Source organism: Ursus arctos, unplaced genomic scaffold (assembly GCF_023065955.2).
Source record: "Ursus arctos isolate Adak ecotype North America unplaced genomic scaffold, UrsArc2.0 scaffold_13, whole genome shotgun sequence".
NCBI lineage: Eukaryota > Metazoa > Chordata > Mammalia > Carnivora > Ursidae > Ursus > Ursus arctos.
The window spans coordinates 19,662,702-19,675,481 of record NW_026622797.1 but is presented as its reverse complement, the minus strand read 5'-3'; the positions used below and the strand labels follow the sequence as shown (position 1 = coordinate 19,675,481).

Here is a 12,780-nt window from a genome sequence, read left to right as displayed (position 1 = left end):
TAAAGTTTACTGAATATTATTATGCTGAATATTCAGTAAACTTTTTCAATATGGAAATTTACAGCCCTCATTTTCAGATGCTTTTCTTTTACTACATCTTTGATAATTTCCTCCTCAACATTTTATCCATGCTCTCTTTCTGAAATTTCTACTATTTAAATACCGTAGTTCTGGAGTTAGTTCTCTAATATTCTTTTTTTTTTTGTGAAGATTTTATTTATTTATTTGAGAGAGCAGGAGCCAGTGGGTGGTGGTGGGGACGAGGGAGAAGCAGGATCCCCACTGAGCAAGGAGCCCTACAGAGGGATGGATCCCAGGAGACTGAGATCATGACCTGAGCTAAAGGCAGACACTTAACCAACTGAGCCACCCAGGTGTCCCCTCTAATTTTCTTATCTTTCCTGTCTCACCATCAATTTATTATCATGTTCTACTTAGTGGAAAATTTCTTTAACTTTTATCTCTCAAACCCATTATTGAATTTTTACTTTCATTTATCATATCTTTAATTTTCAATAATTCTTTTTTTTTTTTAAGATTTTATTTATTTATTTGACAGAGAGACAGCCAGCGAGAGAGGGAACACAGCAGGGGAGTGAGAGAGGAAGAAGCAGGCTCCCAGCGGAGGAGCCCGATGTGGGACTCGATCCCGGAACGCCGGGATCACGCCCTGAGCCGAAGGCAGACGCTTAACGACTGCGCTACCCAAGCGCCCCTAATTTTCAATAATTCTATTAATTCTTTTTTGTAGCATCCCCTTCTTTTCTATGGTGCCACAATTTCTCTTATTTTTTAAAAATGTAAGTTATAATTTCTTTGAAATTTTCATTTGTTTTCTATATTATCTGCACCTATTTCTGTATATTTTAGCATCTTTCTTACATATATTGTAAGATTTTCTATACACATGGTAATCCTTAGCTTTTCTTATATATTTAAGAGTAAAACATTAAAAGTCTCATTAGACTCTGCCTTATATGTATGATCAGAGTTCTTTGTCGCTAGACTCCATTCTAGGCCATTCTATGCTTTCTTTTTAATGAATCACTTAAATATTTACAGCAAACTGTGTCATCTATAAACATGGTACAGCCCTCTATATATACAAATTTCCTTTTACTTCCTTCAACAAAGTATTATAATTGTCTTCGTAAATTACATATACATCCTTTTGATAGAATAAATAAATAATAGTTTTTTTTCTTTATATTTTCCTTATAAATTATATTTTCTGATTTATTATTTTGAAATATAGAAATGCTATCAAATTTTATGTTAATCTTACAATTGGCAACCTTGCTGAACTCTTAATTGTTCTAAGTTTCTGTATAGTCTATTCTATTTTTAGCCACCACAGCATCTGAGAAAACCAACGTTATTTCCTTATTTTCTTTCTTACATTCGTTATTTCCATTTTTATCTTATCATATTGGCTGTAATACCATTGTCTCTTTATATTTATTGTTTTATGAAACAGATTTGAGGTCACCCCAATTTTTATCCTTTTATACACAATTTTCTCTTGGGTTGTACATTTTATAAGATGCATGTTGTTTTCTTCTCTTTACTTATCCATGAACAAGGCAAGCTGTGTTCTACTTGGAGGTTTTCACCTAACGGTAATCAATGAATTCACTCAGTTCTATGAAACTGAATGAAGGAAACCTCATTTAAAATGGAATTGGGTGTTATACGCAACTAACGAATTGTTGAACACTACATCAACAACTAATGATGTACTGTATGTTGGCTAACTGAACATAATTTTAAAAATTTTAAAAATAAATAAATAAAATGGAGTTGGGAAGCCAGAAGGGGGAGCTCTCACACTGTACCACCCAACAGCCTTTTTTTAGCCTCAACAGGAAAAATCCTACTGTTTCTGAAAGAAGCCTGCTTTATTATTCCAGCAGGAGGAAGATTTTCTCCTTGCCTAGCAACGACCTCAGTCACTGAGAGCCTATCAGAGCTCAACCAATGAAAAGACACTACACTTCAAACTCTCAGTTTACTCCAAGGAACTTTTTGTTATAATAGCCCTTCCCAACTCCACCCCCTACCTCCACAAAAGAGCAATCCTCTTCTTTGTTCTCTGGATCTGCCCATGGCTTTTGCTGTAGCTCTCCTGTCCCAAACTACAATTCCTCTTCTCGTCCCAAATAAGACATTTTGCTGGTATAGTAACTGGCAGTTTTCCTCCTAAGGTCAACAGCTCTGTTCTCTGCACACTGTTACCTACAGTGAACTGATTGATAGCAAGAAGGCAGGGCATATGGCCAGATCTCAATCCACTGAAGTTTCTAACAAAACTTTATCATCTCTGCCTAGTTCTGTCATTTCTAACAACAGAAAACTGGTACTCCTTCCATGCAACGATAACAAGTTTCTTCACTGGCCACCTCTCACTCCATTCTCCAATCTCCCAATCTCACCCTTACCCTTTCAACATACACTTGTTACATTGCAACTTACAGTAAGAAAAATATATATTTGGTCTTTGTCTGTGGTTGCTGGCTCATAGCTCCTAGAATCCTTGCCATTTGCCATATAAGGGCCAAAAGGATATTTTTTGTTATAATATTTAGTTTTCTTCCCCATTCCTGAAATAGCTCCTAAGTGATAATAGTGAAATTAATTTCTATTGTTATTTCTAACAAGCTCCTTTCAACCGCATCTGAGTTTATGTTAATGAAACAACTTTTGGAAAGCCCACAGGATGAAGACCGATTGTGAAGAGAATCACCTTGTGATTAAAAGGTTGGAACAGCACCCCCTCCTCCAAGGAGGGGACAGGGTCTGGAGGTTGAACCAGTCACCAAAAGCCAATGATTTAATCAATCATGTCTATGTATGAAGCCTCCATAAAAACCCAAAAGGACAGAGTTTGGAGAGCTTTCAGATTGGCGTACACGTAGAGGTATTGGGAGAGGGACACACCTGCAGAGGGCATGGAAGCTCTGTGTCTCTCCCACATATTTTGCCCTATACATCTCTTCCACCTAGCTGTTCCTGGGTTAAATCTTTTTATAACTAGTACTCTAATAAGTAAGATGTTGCTCTGAGTTCTGTGAGCTGCTCTAGCAAATTAATCAAACCCAAGGAGGGGTTGTGGGAACTTCTAATTTATAGCCAGGTGGTTGAAAACACAGGTGACAGCCTGGACTTGGGATTGGCAACTGAAGGGGGGGGGGCAGTCTTGTGGGACTGAGCCCTTAACCTGCAGGATCTCATGGTTTCTCCAAGTAGATAGTGTCAGAATTTAGTTAAATTGTACGACACCCAGCAGGTGTCACAAAATTGCTTGGCATGGGGGGAAAAGTCACACATTTGGTGACCAGAAGTGTAAGAAGCAAAGCAGTGTTATAGCAGAGTATGGAGAGTAGAGAGACATACAAGAGGAGTTCTTATTTTTCAGTCCCCCCCCCCCCCCGGATATTGCAACAGCTACCTAATTTGTAGGTTATTGGCAATGACAGTTTCCTAAAGGGTGTGTTTCGGTCATCAACTTATTGCTTCTCATTTCCAAATCCACCCTTCATGGCCTCTTTGTGAAACTAAAATAGTTTTTCCCTTGACAGTTGGCTTGATGTTAAGCTTGGGCAGTAGAGGGTGCTGGAAGGACACTGAAGGAGGAAAGAGGTTTTCTTCTGGTGCCTGCTTATGCTCTCCTCACTTTGCTCCCATAGCAATCTGCCACACAGGACACTCTACAACAGCTTCGGCTGGCACCCTTGAGGGCAACATCCCCGCAGGTGACTTCTCAGTGAGTTCTTCAGCAGGGCACCTTCCCACGAATGGCTTCCCCTACACCAGAGGACAGAATTCTGACGGCACTTATGCAAGCTCTCCACCATCCAGCAGGTCATGGCTGCAGCGTCTCCAGCGAAGTCTGAATCTCACCGTGTGGCAGGAGAGAAGCCGGTAGGATCTTCCCAATTCGTTTCCCCTTTGGATGCTCCACCTCAGCCCTAAAGGGGGAGCCCTTCCCCATGTCTGTTATTATTCTTCCATTCTTTATGTTTTCTTTATTTCTTAGTAGATAATCCTGTTATAGTTAATACTTCTTTGTATTAAACTTCCCATTTACATGACTGTGTGACATTTCTGTCTCCCAATTGGACTCTAACATAGGATGTGATATAGCCTTGTTGATACCACTTTACCTATGCTGACTACAACTCTCAGAATTCACTTTACCTGTTTTTGTTTAATTTAATGAAATTTAATTGAACTTAATTTAATGTGGTGCATTGCTAGTATATTTGCAACATTATCAAGTTACACCTAGCGAGGGACAACTTTCCTTTTGGTTTGACGTCAATGACAACCAGGTCATCTGCTTACAGTATTACAGACCTGACCATTGGAAGGATTTTCCACAGACTAGCTTCTGACTCTGTACCTTTCACATCTTGTTTTCCTCCATTTCCCACAAATGTGTGGTGTTGGCCCCTGGAAGCCACATTCATATTATAATATGGCCTCTGGCCCTGTACCTTCATGTTGTAATGCCAGGTGAGTCAGCAGTGAGCAAGAGAAGTATTTCAGGAAGCCATTCCTATATCAGAATGGTTAGCGATAGTTTAACTTTGCCTAGAAGTGGCTGAAAATTACACAAACGTATCCCATTAAATGCAAGTTCAATACCCCAATTCCATTTCCTCTTAGATGAGTCTCATAAATTCCTGGAGCCAACTCAAAACCATCTGACACAAGAGGAGGGGAAGTTGGAGTAGAAAAAAAAGACAGTCTCAACTTGATGAGAATGAAATTGCTTACTTTTCCAATTTTTACCACACACACACAAAAATTGTTAACCAAATAACTGAGACATCCTGGGTCCAGAGACAGAGCAACAGAGGTGTTCATGCTGGCATCCATGCCCTGTGTTGGCAAGACTCTCTGTGGTCTTTGTGGTTGGCCATGGGGAAAATGGCCACTGAAGCCACGCCCACTGGTGCAGGGGGGGCGTGGTTTCTGGCTGTGACTCTCCCATGCCTGTGAAGCTGCCAATACCCCTTAGTGTATGCCTTTTCTGCACAAACTAAGCTATCTAGAAAAGAATCTGTTATTTATATTTTTTTCAATTTTTTTTCTTTAAAACCTGACTGCTAAAGTCAGTGAGCCTGATTCCTTCAACTTGTGCGTTGTCCCAGTGACTGGATGGGAGTGAAACCTCTCCCGAACCCCCAGTCCAGTCGGGTTCTTTTGCTGTGTGGCCTCCCAGAACTGCAGTCAGGGTACTATGTTAGTTTCTATTATACATTTTTATGTGATTAATTCATTGGCTTCTCTCCCCTCGAAGACTAAGAATACGGAGATCAGGAACTATGTCCATTTTAGTTCATTAGGACTTATCACTTGACATTTAGTAAGTGCCCAATAAATGTTCATTCAAGAAAAATAAAAGCACTTATCAAATGAATCAATTCTTCTGTTCTATGTTTATCCTGTACTTGTCATTATTACCATGTTTAACACATTCTATTAATATCATCTATTAGCATGTCTGCACACCCTACTTGATTATAAGCTCCTAGAAGTTTGACATTATTTCTCAATTACTTAGAAGTCCCCAGTAAGTAATAAATGTTTGCTCACCTGATCTGTGCCCTGAACTGGGAATTAGTATAGCTGCCAGGTATCTCAAGTAGATTATGTAGCTTCTTTGAGATTCAAAAAAAAAAACTTTTTTTATCTGTAGACTCCAGAAGTTATTCTAGAAATGATCTCCTAGGATCCCTTCCAGTTGAAAAAGCAAAAAGTTATGTGATTCTAAATACAAAATACATTTTCATATCCCAAACCCCTAATAGGATCTTAAGTAATTTAAATGTGGAGGGGTGGGGGAGGCCTTCAGGGTAAATTCGAAGATGTGGGGAGAATTTTCATTAAAATATATAGGATGGAAATGTGCTGATTGATTTTTACCCAATAGAATCATAAACAATAAAGTGTTTATTCACAAAAGCCAAATTGGATAACCATAAAGAGTTTATGTTCTTTGGGGGCCATGCAGAAAAAAATCTCTAAAATGTGTATACATTTTTAAAAACTTATCATTTTAGGAAATAAAGTAGTTTGTGCTTCTTGGGAATTTGAGAAATGTTATTGTGCCTCCTGAATAATATTACCGTATACAAAGATTTGAAAGTTTTCTTTAGGAATTTACTATCATACTCAAGAAAAATATATTAGACATTTGGGCACATTGGACCATTTAGGATAATTCTCTTTTAAACAAACTTGATTTCTAGTAAAGAATAAAACATATGCATATTTAAATAATTCAGTTTTAGCTTCACCCTGCTCTTATAAATGTAAATTTTATATTGACTCTACAAAAAGCTACTACTAGAAAATCTAACCCAGGTACAGAAGAATACCTGGGAATACTCTATTCAATATGAAATAATGTTTTCCCCATGAAGAAAATTTTCCCCATTTAGTTTTATTACAATCTTCCATATAGATAACTAAAGAATACTAATTTGCTAAAAAGTGCACAGTATTTAGTGTCATCTGCTCCAGAATAATTTTCCTAAATCAAATAATTCATTAAGATCTTTCAAAGAAACAGAAAAGAAAAGGAAGACAATTTGAGAAAAATAGGTAAATCAAATCGATGCTTTATTTCTCATATTCTCCCGCAAAATACATCCCTTAGTCAACAATACTACTTCCTTTTGGAAAAATAGAATAAAGCACATTACCTCCAACTCCTTCTAACTTCTCCCTTCAAATAATCACCAAAGTCTTAAATATAAGTATGTAGATGGTTTGCTAAAGATCAAAGTTTAAAAAACACGAATAAGGAGCACTGGCCTCTAAAGATCACCCAGACAGTCCCAATGCCAGATATTTCACTACTTAGGATTCCTTCTTCAGGGATTTCTGCAGTGCAACCAGGTCCCTTTGTGGTGTCTAATTTTGGTGAGAGCATTAAATATATCCAACTTTTATTATTTAATCTTGTTGCATCTAGAACTATCAGAATACAGTCATAGCCCAACCTTGAAAATAAGTCACAAGCAGGAAGGAACATCCGATAACTTGGGGAGAGAGGGGACATGGCCTATAACTGAGGAGGGCAGGCCAGCGAACCAGAGTGAGCCATTCCTAGCACTCAGACGGTGGCCTCTTGTCACCATGGGGGGTTAGGGAGAGGGAAGGAAGGAATGGAGAAGAGTAACATGCCTAAAGAGACAGCAAGATGACAGAAGTTAAACATACAGCTTTGCCAGGACAGATTACATGTTTTATGGTTTACTTAATGCAGAAAAATTGGTCCTGAAAATCAAAAAGTGGCTTTAACTGCCAACCTGTCCTTTTTTTGGAAAGCGAGACAGAGAGAGAGAGAGAGACTGCTCAGAATTTCCAACAACAACAATAATTATTCAACAATTACGATTAAAACAACCTGCTGTACTTGGTAAGTAAAATACCCTGGGTTTAGCATGTTCTCATTTGCATAAAGGATATTTTTTTCTGTTCCTTATCCTTTATAGAAACATAAAAAAAAAACATATTCTGAACAGCCTGAACACTAGCCCTAACTCTGGTATCACTAACGCCTGGTACCTGGTCCCATACCATGATGTGTGTACCTCATAACCTGTTCCAGCAGCTTTTCTCTTCTCAGAAACGGGTGGTATACAGGAATTCTTCATTTTGAAGTTCAACCACAGAGAAAGGTGGGGGTGTGATTAGCTGACTGCAAATCCCAAAAAGGAATATATGTGGCTCAGAGCAAGACCAACATCGCTGTCATTCAAGAAAACTGACATTCAGGGGCGCCTGGGTGGCTCAGTCAGTTAAGCATCCAACTCTTGATATTTCAGCTCAGGTCATGATCTCAGGGTCATGAGATCGAGCCCCTCTGGTCTTAGGATTCTCTCTCTCCCTCACCCTCTGCCCCTCCCCACCCCACATATATATGCACACTCCCTCTCTCATGCTCTCAAAAAAAACCAAAACCAAACAAACAAAAAAACCCCCACCTGAATGGTCTCAGGCAGGGAAAAGACACGTTGTTTATAATGCTACTCACCAGATACAAATGGGGCGGGTTTTTTCAGCATCAAATTTTTATATCATCTTTTAACATTTAAGTCTATTAAAACTTAAAAAGACTAAAAATTAAAATAAAAAGCTCCATAGTCAAGAAGAGACATTGTCAAATCACTATGATGTACACCTGAAACTAATGTGACGTTGTGTGTCATCTATACTTCAATTAAAAAAAAAAAAGAAACAAAACAATCCGCTTTCAAAAGGAAGAAATGACAAAAAGTGATACATCAGGGGCGCCTGGGTGGCTCAGTCGGTTAAGCATCCGACTCTTGATCTCAGCTCATGTCTTGACCTTGGGGTCATAAGTTCAAGCCCCATGTGGGGCTCCACGGGGGCTATGGAGCCTACTTAAAAATAAAAATAAAATAAAATAAAATTTAAAAACTTTTAAAAAAGTGATCATCAAACAAAGCACAATTAACCTGGTTAGGGAGAAATTGTGAAAAAAAAAAAACACAGAAAACTCATTGAACTTTGGATTTATTGATAAAGAAGCCATATATAATCCTACCTGTTCAGAGTACAGCTCTTTATCCTATTACAGGATACTTCTCAAACCAGGTGACCAGCTCTGGAAATTACTTCTGCCAACTGATAATCCCTTTACCAAGAGTCTAGATTCTTATTCAATTTCACTTCCAACAAAAAGAAAAAGAAAAAAATGAAAACCAAATCCAGAAATAAATCCAGGAAATTCTGACTCCACATGAAAAGAAATCAATTGCTTATGGTTCTTGCACCCCTTATTCAACTATTTCAGTGCACTGCATGAATGTCTGTAGACAGCACACATGTATAATTTAATCTGGCATATCTGCGTAATTAATTTCTTAGACATCATCATTCTTTTTCCCCACTTGTATTTTGCACATATAGAAAATAACATCAACACCTTGGTATAAATAAAAACTTTATGTTTTTAAAGCATGTATTTACATTTTATATTAATTTTTCATATTTAAATATTTATATATTGTATTAAAATTTCATGTGGAAAACATTTCTAAATTACTAACCAGAATCTATTTGAGCTATGCCAAGACACAAATATTTGCTTCATAGTTTTTTATTAAATATTTTAAATGTTATTTTTCTATTTGAAAAACCACGAATTTGGGTTGCCTCCAATACAGATTTAAAAGTAAATCCGCTATAAAGCAGCATGGAGTAACAGTGGAGAGTAGGGTTTATGGTATCAGATGGCTTGATGTTGATTCCGCATAGAATGCTTACAAGCTGTGTGACCTTACAAAAGGTATTAACCTCTCTGTACCTCAGTCTCCTCATCAGCAAATAAGAACAATCATAGTAACTCCATCAAAGGATTGTTATGAAACCCAATTCATTTTAAACTATTACTGCTATTATTGGGTCTAGTATCAGAGTAATATCTTAATACTGCTTTCATCATCATCCCAAAGAACCAACTGTATACTTACAGACATGTTTGGCTAGACACTATGTACATGAATCCATTGCTTGAGCCCTCTCAAAATTTGCAAGCACACACATGCACACAGCCTGCAACAGAGTGGCCTATATGTAAGCCCGTGATATCCAATTAAGAACATCATCTATGGATGTGCTGTGCTAACATCAGAAACAAGACAAAAGGTAAAAAAGAAAGGAAAAATACTGATTGCAGAGATGTTCATTGAAGTTGCTGGGCATTCTGTATTCCACAAGACAAAGTGCGGGTCCCCTCTGGTTAATCTAGAAAGATTTCATGGAAGAGCAATGATCATGACAGTTTAATGACAGGAGAGACACAGTTGGGGGGATTAAAAGAAGAAACTGCTCTAGGCTTATGAGGCTGCTTCCTTAAAGGCTTGGCATTTGGACTGGAATGACTGTATCATGGGAGTTTCTAACATGAGAAAAGACCCATGAACCAACAAATAGAAACTAAGGAAATGAAGTTCCAGGCTTGTCCCTGACAGGCTCTGATTGTACAGTATGTATATCTTAAAATTCTGGACAACATAACCAGTGACAACACACTGCAAGGCTTTGAGGGAAGAGAGGAAAGGGAATTTGAGGAAGAACTTGGAGAGGCTAAGAAACAGGAGGAGAAAACAACGCAGACTGCAAGGAGGACAATGATTTGAGAGTAACAGGTGTAGGCAGGGAGTCCAGGAGGAGATGATATTGATCAAGATACAAAATTTAAAAGTATCTGGGACAGGTGTGTTAGCCAACGGGCATGAGACAAAGGTGAGACAGACCTAAGTGGGAAGCATGAGACGAAATGAAATTTGGTTTAGCGATAAAGTCCATAAACAGAATGAAGATGATGAAGGAAGGGAAAATGACCTGAGTTTGTGGCTTGAAAGGGGATGGCCCTCTGCTCTGATCGACAGTGGGGCAGAACAGAGGGTTTGCACGGAGAGACACAGCTCGGCTCTTCAATCTTCAACTGACATGACATCTCCAGCCCAAGCTGTCCAATGTTCAGGGTAACGTAAACCAAGAAGAACAGGTAAAAGGAAGATCACATGGGTACCTCAAAGCTCTTGTTTTCTTGTGAGGTCAGCACCAGCTTTCATAACCTTTTGTTACTTCTCTCCTCTCCCTGACCTGTGTCATGACCAGTGGCTGGACACTTGGCGTGATGTTCCTGAGTGGGGGGACAGACAGCACACAAGACTCAGAAAGATCTGCGTACACACACGCCCACACCCTCCAAAGAGAGAAGAAGTACCAGAACTACACGATTTCATTAATGCCCTTTTCGTGTTATTTTCTTTTGTAAAGTGACTTTACTTTCCACACTTACAGGAAAAATCTCTTTGTCAACCCCTTGCACTTGTTTCACATGTATCCCCCCCAAGCAGTTCAAGATCTTGCTAAATGCGAAGAAGTGTTCGTTTTGCCTCCTGAGTTGGTCATCTCTCTTTCCCAGAGGTGCACAAGAAGCAAAGAGCATAATCAACACATTTTTGAACAGACGGCACAGAAGAAATGCCTCTTTGAAGGCCCATTTAAGTTTAATGCATTTTGAGAGAGCCATACACAGCTGAAGAAATAGAGGAGTGTGCCACCGAGAAAATAGCAAAACAAAACAAGTTACTCTCAGAACGAGCATCTCAGGGTCAGCTCCCCTCATGAGCGAAGTACGTCCACTTCGGGATAGACAACAAGTATCTAATTAACACAAATATCTAATTGCTTTAACTGAACAGGCAGCAAATTATGTCAAAGGGAAGAAATTAAACCACAGGGGAAATAGGGAGAAAACAACTCAGGAGGTTATTTATTTGAGAAATATGATCATATTCACAAGTGTCCTTCTCTTTAATGTACTTGGCTGAAACATCATCATGGCAAACAGCTCTTGTTTTATGAAACAGTAAAAACAATCAAGTTCTTCCAACTGAAGGGCAGGGGTGGTATTTAGCCAGAAGACTAGGTAACTAGTAAAATCTGGGCATGTCTAATACACTTGCTTCGAGTAGTGCTTTAAGTCAATTAACTTGATCTGACTCCATACTTGGCTCAAAGTTAAAATAATAAATGGATAGGCAAGCAGGACTTGACCAGTCAATACACCTAATCTAACAACAGTCCAAGGATTGTCAGTCGATAAGCTAGAACTGGTTTCAAGGATGATCAAATTCAAAATTGTTTCACTGACACCAGACTGAATTTTTGTCAGGCATGTTTTACAGCGAAATCTTCATTAAGAATTCTGAGTAAAAATCTTACATGGAAAGTACCTGGAGAAGATGACCTACACCCAATCAAGCCAGGTACATGAACTCTACAGGATTTCAGGGGCTGACTCATGGGGCAAAGATGGCCATTTCCCCCCTCCCGCAGGCTATGACCCTCCTTGTGCTTTATGGAGAAACTACCCTCAGCCCACTCCATTTGGCCCCAAACAAGTTATTGAAGTATTCCCTACACACATAATGTGAAGCACTCTGCCAAGCTACAGAATGTTCACACTTGCTCAAGTTGTACATTTTCTTTACCCGGTCTTCTCCAACATCACTGGGAAGTGGCAAGAGCTGAGTGGGTATTCAGTTTTCTCTTAGAGCATCAGAGGACTTTTGTACCTTCCTCCCATGTCCTTGGATTGCCTTGGTAAATGTTAATTTGTAGCTTTTAATATTCAAGAAGAAAGAGGAAATTGAAAGTTGACCTAAATCAATCATTTGAAGCATAGATTGTTGACTATGAAAAGGACCTCAGAAGTCATATGATCAAATCTTCCATCCAGTAATCAATCCTCTTTAAAACATTTTTGGAGGGAAATTTTTCAACTTCTGGTTTAAACTAATTTAGTGATGGGAAGCTCATTATCTCACAAAGCAGTCTGTTTTACCATCTTCCAATTCTATTTAGAAAGTCCTTTCTTAAAGGAAGTGGAAAGCTACCACCCTGTAACTCTTGACCACGGATCTTACTTCTGCTCTCCAGAGCAGCAGGTGCAAGGTAATTAAGTGCCTTATTTATATGCCAATCCCTCAAACATTTAAAAAGTGTCATTTCTTGCCATAGTCTCCTTTTCTCAAGGGAATCTTCCTAAGCTCTTTTCCATATATTTTGATAATCATATCCACTGAACAAAGCCACTGTGATTGCTAAATGAGTGAAGCCCCACACAACACCTGGAAGACAGTAAGCATTTGCATGATTGTTCAAAAGGTGGAAATGGTAGTACAAAAAGATCTCAGAGCCTTGTTTTCTTCATCTTTACTTCTG

At 38.7% G+C, this 12,780-nt stretch overlaps 1 protein-coding gene across 3 annotated transcripts in view; it reads right to left on the bottom strand.

Annotated features, from left to right (window-relative positions):
• Positions 1–12,780, bottom strand: part of EPM2A (EPM2A glucan phosphatase, laforin) — a 352,988-nt gene that overhangs the window by 230,017 nt on the left and 110,191 nt on the right. The window lies entirely within an intron of this gene.